General features: G+C 38.6%; 1 long non-coding RNA gene across 1 annotated transcript; it reads right to left on the reverse strand.

The window, feature by feature from the left end:
• Positions 1-735: 735 nt before the first annotated feature.
• On the reverse strand, positions 736-6,676 carry LOC129063890 (uncharacterized). Its single transcript, XR_008528406.1, has 2 exons — positions 3,184-6,676; positions 736-2,339 (listed from the first exon to the last, which is right to left on the reverse strand). It is a non-coding gene; the product is annotated as an uncharacterized LOC129063890 (long non-coding RNA).
• Between the last annotated feature and the right edge of the window lie 1,742 nt (positions 6,677-8,418).

Raw genomic sequence — 8,418 nt, forward strand, 5'->3', positions numbered from 1 at the left:
TCCTTGGTCCTGTCCAAACACCCATGCGAAGAAAAGAGAGCCCCAGATACTGCAGGTAGGGATGTAAACTGGTGCAGCTACTATGGAAAACAAAGAGGTTCCTCAAAAAATTACAAATGGAACTACCGTATGACCTGCCAGTCCCACTTTGGGGTGTATAGCCAAAGGTAAGAAAACAACCTAAAGGTCCACCAAGATTAGTGGATCAAGAAGTAGCAAAAAATACACAATACAAATGTATACACACACACACACACACATACACACACACACGCACAATACAAATGTATATATTTAAAATATAAAAGATGTATATAATATAAAAACATATATAAAGCAGAAATAAAAATATGAAATATTTTCAACATAGAGAGGGAAATCCTATAGTCTGTGACAACTTGGATGAACATAAAGTGATTATTCTAAGTAAAACTAGCCCAGACAAAGACAAATACTATCAGGTATTACTTATATGTGGAATCTAAAAAATAAAATAAAATAAACAATGTGAAACTTACAGCCAGATAGTAGAAAAGTGATTTCCAGGGACCAGGGGATAGGGGAAATATGAAAAGTTTGGTAAAAGGATACAAGCATTTAGTTCTGAAGGTCTGAGGACCTAATATAACATGGTGAGAGTAGTTAACACTTTATTTTATAATTGAAATTTGCTAAGAGACAAAGGTAAATATATGAAATGATGGTGATAATTAACTTGATGGAGTTCACTGAGGGTTTTTCATATACGGCTTTTATTATGTTTAAGTAGTTTCCTTATATTCCTAGTTTGTTGAATGTTTTCATCATGAAAGGGTGCTGCATGTTGCCAAATGATTTTCTCTATCAATTGAGATGATCCTGTTTTGTCCTTCCTTCTTTTAAAGCGGTGTTACATTGATATACCTTCATACATTAAACCATCCTTGCATCCCAGAAACTGATCCCACTTGAACACGATGTATAAACCTTTCAAAATATGCTACTGAATTCAGTTTGCCAGTACTTTGACAAGGATTTTTGCATCAATAATAAGAGATATTGGTCCGTAGTGTTTGCCCGGCTTTGATGTTGGGGTAATGTTAGTCTCGTAGCATGAGTCAGGAAGGGCTCTCTCCACTTCAATTTTTGGAAAAAATTTAAGGATTGGTATTATTTCATCCTTAACTGTTTGCTAGACTTCCATAGTAAAGCCTTCAGGTCCAGGACTTCTCTTTGTTGTTAGATTTTTGGTTACTGATACCATCTCCTTACTAGGTGTAGGTTTATCCAGAATTCTTATTGCTTTGCAATTTCGTGTTAGTAGTTTTATGTATCTCTATGCATTTGTCCATTTCATCTAGTTATTTAATTTCTTGGTGTAGAATTCTTCATTGTGCTTTCATTTTTATGTCTGTAGAATATGCGGCCGTGTCCCACCTTCATTTCTGATTTTAGTAACATGAGCCTTTTTGTCTATTTAGCTAAAGGAGTGTCATTGTTCTTGTTTCTTTCAAATGGCCATCTTTTGGGTTCATTGATTTTCTCTATTATTTCCTATTCTCTACTTCATTTACTTCTAACCTTCATCTCCTTTCTTCTGCTAACATTGGGCTTATTTTGTTCTTCTAGTTCCTTAAGTTGCAAAGTAGGTTATTGATTTAAGATCTTCACTGTAAGGAAAGGCACTTAACTACAGCTTCCCGCCCAAGCCTTCCCCTGGAATCCGTGAGCCTCCATCAGGCGCGAATTAAACGACGCTGCGGGCAGCTTCCAACGGTGCGATCGCTGCCCAGTTCGGCAGGTGAATTCCTGGGGCTTCCCACTCCACCTTGTTCCTAGAATCCTCAGGTACAGTTTTTTTCGTGTGGGCAGTTTTTTGTTCCTCTTGGGTGAATACTTAGACAGGCATTGGCTAGGTCACGCATAAGTGTATGTTTAACTTTATAACAAAATCCCCCAAACTGTTCTACAAAGCAGAAGTACAAATTTCTACTTCTGTGAGCAAGATGTGAGAGCTGCAGTGGCTCCGCATTCTTGCCAAGTCTTGGTACCATCAGAATTTATTTTAAACTGTTCTAATAGGTGTGTAGTGCTATCTTACTGTGGCTGTATTTTGCATTTGTCTAATGGCTAATGTTGTGCACCTTTTCTTGAGCTTATCTGCCATTTGTAAATCTTTGATGAAGTGTCTTCAAATTCATTGTTCATTTTCTGAGGGAGGTGTTTTTTGTTTTGTTTTGTTTTTTTGAAGAACTTTCGAAAGTTCTTCATATATTCTGGATACATTCTTTGTCAAATTATGCTTTGCAAAGATTTTTCCAAGTCTGTGGCTTGCCTTGTCATTTTCTTAGTAGCATCTTCTGAAAAACAAAAGATATTTTTATTTGATGAAGTCCAATTTATCTTTTTGTTTGTCTCAATGGATCAAACTCCTGGTATTGTATATAAGAACTTCTTATCTAAGCAAGAAAATGCAGATTTTATCCTCCTCTTTTTCTAAGTTGATAGTTTTACAAATGGATCTATAATCCACTTTTTTAATGCATTTTTGTGTAAGGTTTGAGAAATGCATTGATCTTTTTTTTTTTTGGAATACAGGTGTCCAATTCTAGCATTATGTTAAAACGACTATCCTTATTCCATTAAATTACCATCTCATCTTTGTGAAAAATTAATTTACCATGCATGTGTGAGTTTGTTTCTGCCCTTCTCTGTTCCAATGACTTATTTCTCTATTCCAGTGCCAAAACCACACTATCTGGATTACTCTAGCTTTACAATAAGTATTAGAATTAGATAGTCATAGTCATCCAGTTTTGTTTTGTTTGTTTTCAAAATGGTGCTAGTTAATCTAGCTCTGTTCCTTTTCCAAGTAAGTCTGAATCAGTTTGGCAATATCGACACAACAGAATTTTTGAATGGGAATAAATCAATTTGGAAAGAGTTGACATCTTAAGACTCATGAGTTTTTTGACCCATGTACACATCCCTTTCCATTTTTCATTTTTTATTAGAAAAAATTGATGGTTTTCGCCAGAGGTTTAGTACATATTTTTTTTTAGATTTGTACCTAATTCAGTTTTGGTATTATTGCAAATGGCATTTCTAGACAAATTTCAAAATATAGTTGTTTATTGCTAGTACATAGGTATAAGATTGATTCCTGCACCTTTACTTTTAATTTTGCAGCCTTGTTTAACTCACCTGTTGGTTGGAGGAAACTTTTAATTCCTTGGATTTTCTACATGTCCTCTCTGAATAGGGATGATTTTATTCTTCATTTCCAATTTGCGTGGCTCTTCTTTTGTTTTATGCAGGGGTGTGGAAAGGCACGGTGAACGTGCTCTTTTGCCTCTTGTTCAGCCTCAGGAGGACGAAGTTCAGCCTTTAACTCTTAAGTCTTAGGACAGCTCAAGGTTTGGTGGGCATTCTCTACGAGACTAAGGAAACTCTTTTCTGCTCCCAGTTTCCTGAGTTTTTATGAATTTAATTTTGTCAAATACTTTTCCTTCATTTATGCTTTATCTTCTTTGCTGTGTTGACATGATGGATTTCAGGTGACTTTCAGACTATGAGCTGATCTGCACTCCCCAAGATAAACTTCGTTTGACCATGATGTATAATCCCTTTTCATACACTGCTTGATCAATTTAGTATTTTGTTGAGGATTTTTGCATCTATACTCATGAGAAACCAGTGATACATAGTTTTCTTGTACTTTGTCTGGTTTTAGTATCAAGGTAATACAGGTAATACATAAAATTAATTTGGAAGTGTTCTCTTCCATGAAAAAGCTGGTTTTACATTTAACATTTGGTAGAATTCATCCGTGAAACTACCTAGCCATAAGCTTTCTTTGCAGAAAAAATTTTAATTACTAAGTAAATTTATAAATAGATACAGGACTGTTTGTCACCTACTTCTCAAATAAGCTTTGGTAGTTTGTCACTTTCAAGAAATTGGTCCATTTCATCAAAGTTGTCAAATTTATGAAAACAAATTTGTCCCAAATATTCCATTATTATATTCTTACAATTTTAGGGGTCTTTATTTTTCTTTGCAATCTGACTAGAATTTCCTCTTTTACTGATCTTTTAGGAACTAGTTTTTTTTTACCATGACATTTTTGGTTTTCTGTTTACAACTTATTGGTTTGTACTTATTTCTATTATTTCCTTTTCCTGCTTGTTCTGGATTTAATGTGTTCTTCTTTCTCTACTTCCTTAAGGTAGAATGTAAATCACCAATCTGTGGCTTTTATTCTCTTCTAATTTAGTAAATTCTCTTTAAACACTCCTATAGCTGTATGCCACATATTTTTATATTTCCACTTTCATTCAAATTCAATTATTTTCTAAATTCCCTTAAGAATCCTGTTTTTCTGTATACGTTATTTTAAAATGTTATTTAATATCCAGGAATTTGAAAGGTTTTTCTAAGTTTTCTGTTACTGACATGTAGTTTAATTCAGCCAATGTCAAAGGTCACACTTTGTATGATTTGTTCATGTTTAATGGTACAGGATTATGTGTCTTCCAAATGACTGGTGGCTGTTTAGTTCCTGGGTTAGAGGAGGAAAAACCTCCCTCATTTATCCACAAGACAGACGCATACAGCTTAAAAACAGACATACAGTATAAAGCAATTGTAAAATTTTGTAGAGGTTGATTTAAAAAGTCTAAAAATGCTCCTTTGGGAGGGACAATAATAAAAAAATAGCTGAGAAACTGGTTTAGAGGTATTCCACTATATTGCTTTATTTTCATTTTGGTTATATATTTGTCATACAGAAAAACATATAAAAAACTCCATGTCTCAGGACACAGATTTAGAAAATGTTAACATTTGCCAAAATAGTCTTCAAATATCTTTTTGAAGGAAAAACACAACCCAAACAGAGCGACCCACCCCAGCCCCCACCTCCTTCCCGTCCGCCTCTTTCGTCTGCAGTGAGCCACGTCTCAGTACAATAACACACGATGCTATTTTTGTGTGTCTTCCTAAGCTCTGAAAAGTTTCATGTAAGAAAGGAATCTGTCAGTCAGATTTTCTTCTTAAATTCTTGAATTTTCAGAGATCCTGATGTTAACTACTATGTAAACGGTATACTGGTTGCTATGTCATTATTTTAAAAATTAAAATCTCTTCTTGTGTGGTCAAATACCTTTCTTCTCACTTCGGATACACATTTTTAATAGATGTAACCCCCTTAGAACGTTTGTTTATTATTCACAGACATTCTAAAGTCTTGTTTGATCTCCTACCTTTTCCCCATGGCGTTAAAGCTTAGCTTGTAGGTTGGGTACAGGGTCTCCCTTTCCCGGCACTTTTTCCGTATTGGTGAGTCCTGGTCGTTTATTTCAGATTCCCTGCTGCTCACCCTTCATGTGAATGCTATTCCCGTGCCGCGCCCTGCTTCAGCCCAAGTCAGCTGCTTAAGTTCTTGGGGTGGGAACTCCACTCCTCCTGAGAATCGCCAGCGCTCTCGCTCTCTCTCTCTCTCTCTCTCTCTCTCTCTGTCTCATGTGTCTAAGACACTGGTCAGTTCTCATGTCTGCCCAACAGTTCTACTGGGGGCGCGATTTTTGTTTCATAGGCAAGAGTTAAGCAAGTCAAATATAACAGTGTCTTTTGACTCACGGTTAATTTTACTAAAAGCCTCTATCATTCACAAAGGGAAGGATTTTCTTACATGGCCATAAAGATCAAATAGTTACTACGTGTCAGCATCCAGTACAGTGCCTTTTGGATGTGAGGTGCGCAGGAAGTGTCCTTGTCCCTTACTTCCCCTGAAAGTCTTAATGTCTTTTGACATTGATTCTGAAGGAGCTTCACTTGCACAGTAATGATTTGGATGGTTTCCAAATCACCTAAAACAGCAACGTGAATGCTCCCACCCTTCGTCGGATGATCAACTTATCAGGGTTCCGCTGACTCCGTCCGCATCACTAACAGGAGGCAGGGTGATGACGAGGCTGAGGCGAGGGACGCTTTCATTACTCTGAGAGTGTCCCCTGGGGGGCGCTAGATGTCTCACTGGCTCCATACTCATCCCAGCCCTTGTGGAAGGCATACATGGAAAACGACCATAAGGCAGGAAGAGTTTATATGTTACGTATCGCTGTGTCTGTTCTGACTGCTCCGCCAGCCAGCCACTCCCTGCCTCTCCCCGCTCATGCTTCCCTCCTCCCTGGAACACGGCAATATTGGAATTAGGCCAACGCGTAACACTACGTGGCCTCTAAATGTTCAAGTGCAAGGAAGAGTCATACGTTTCTCACTTTAAATCAAAAGCTAGAACAGATCAAGCTTAGTGAAGCTGGCAAGTCAAAAGCCAAGCTAGGCCTCTTGCTCCAGTTAGCTGAGTTGTGAACGCAACGGAAAAGTTCTTGGAGGGAATGAGAAGTGCCAGGCTACTAAACACACACGTGATAACAAAGTGCAACAGCTTTGGCGCTGATGTGGAGGAAGTTTCAGAGGTCTGCATGGAAAGGCAAACCAGCCACAACATCCCCTGACGCAAAAGCCTGCCCCGGAGCGAGGCCCAGCCCTGCTCAATCCTGTGGAGGCTGAGAGAGGCAAGGAGGCTGCGGCAGAGGCCGGCTCCTGGGGTTTAAGGAAAGAGGCTGTCCTCCCCAACATCCAAGTGCAAGGTGAGTCAAAAGTGCTGATGCAGAAGCTGCAGCAAGTTATCCAGAAGACCTAGCCAAGATGATCAAAGGGGGTGGCTGTATTAAACAACAGGTTTTCGATAACAACAAAACAGTTTTATATTGGAAGGAGCTGTCATCTAGGACTTTCATAGCCGGAGAGAAGTCATTGTCTGGCTTCACGACATCGAAGGACAGGCTGACTCTTGTTACAGGCTAACACAGCTGGTGACTGCGAGCTGACGCCAGCACTCACCTGCAATTCCAAAAGTCCTAGGGCACTTAGGAATGACGCGAAGCCTACTCTGCCTGTGCACTCTAAATGGAACAGCAGCACATCTGTTTACAACAAGGTTTACTGAATATTTTAAGCCCACTGTTAAGACCTGCTGCTCAGCCAAAAAGATTCTTTTCAGGATATTATTGCTCATTAGCAATGCACCTGGTCACCCAAGAGGACCGACCAGGATGTGCAATGAAATTAACACCACTTCCCTTTCTGCTAACACATCTTCTCTGCTGCCCATGATCAAGGAGTGATTTTGACTTTCACGCCTGATTACTGCAGAAATGCATTCCAGGAAGCACCAGCTGCCACAGGCAGTGATTCCTGTCATGGGCCTGGGCCAGGAAACTGAAAACCTTCTAGAAAAGGCTCATCATTTTAGATGCCATCAAGGACCTTTGCGCTCATGAAAAAGGGTAAGAATAACAACGTTAGTAAGAGTTTCAGAGAGTTCATTCCAGCCCTCATGGATGGCTTTGATGGGTTCAGGACTTTGGTGGAGGAAGTAACTGCAGATGTGGTAGAAATCAAGGGAACTAGAAGTGGAGCTTGAAGATCAAACTTTTAACAGAGGAGGAGTTGCCTCTTATGAACAAAGATACTGGTTTCTTGGGAGGGCATCTACTCATGTTGAAGATTCTTGAAAAGACAGCCAAAGATTTAAAATGTAACATAAACTTAGTTAAAAAAAGCAGCATCCAAGTTTGAAAGGAATGTCTCTAATTTGTAAAAAAACGTTCTACTGTGGGTAATAGTGCTATCAAACAACATCACATGCTACAAAGAAACAGATCATGAAAGGAAGAGTCAACTGATGCAGCAAACTTCACTGTTGCCATATTTTAAAAATTGCCAGCAACCTTCAGCAACCAGCACCCTGCTCAGTCTGCGGCCATCAACAGAGGTAAGAGCCTCCGCCAACAAAACAATTAGGACTTGCTGTAGGCTCAAACGACAGTGGCCCTTTTTAGCAATGAAATATTTTTAAATTAAGGTGTGTGCATTGTCTTCGCCAGCTATGATGCTAGCACATTCTCAGCAGACTCCAATAAGGCACAAACACAACTTTTACCTGCACCAGGAAATCAAAACAACTTGTGGGACTCGCTTTACTGCAGTGACCTGGAACCAAATCATCATGCCTGTGAGGTCTGCCTGTGGAAAGAGTTTCCCTACTTACATACACGGGACACTAACTTCGCAAGGGAAGAGAAAATTTTATATGGGAAACATTTGCACCTTTTGGGTGCTATTCTGATAGATTGTGAGGACACAAAAATCAAAGGCTAAATTAGGGCAACAAACAAAAATTTCCTGAACTGGGAAACCCCGCCCCCACTAAAACACGACCCACCCCAAAAAAAACAGAACAAAACTTCTAAAAGAATGATAAGAAATAAGATAACTTTAAAAAATTTTTGCAAGTAAGTGCACTGGTATACATATAAGAATAAAAAAAGGGCATTATTTGTAATATTAAAATAAAATTTAAATTTAGCCTTG

This window comes from Pteronotus mesoamericanus, unplaced genomic scaffold, assembly GCF_021234165.1.
Source record: "Pteronotus mesoamericanus isolate MK-2021 breed Mesoamerican mustached bat unplaced genomic scaffold, CSHL_Meso_final scaffold_99, whole genome shotgun sequence".
Lineage (NCBI taxonomy): Eukaryota > Metazoa > Chordata > Mammalia > Chiroptera > Mormoopidae > Pteronotus > Pteronotus mesoamericanus.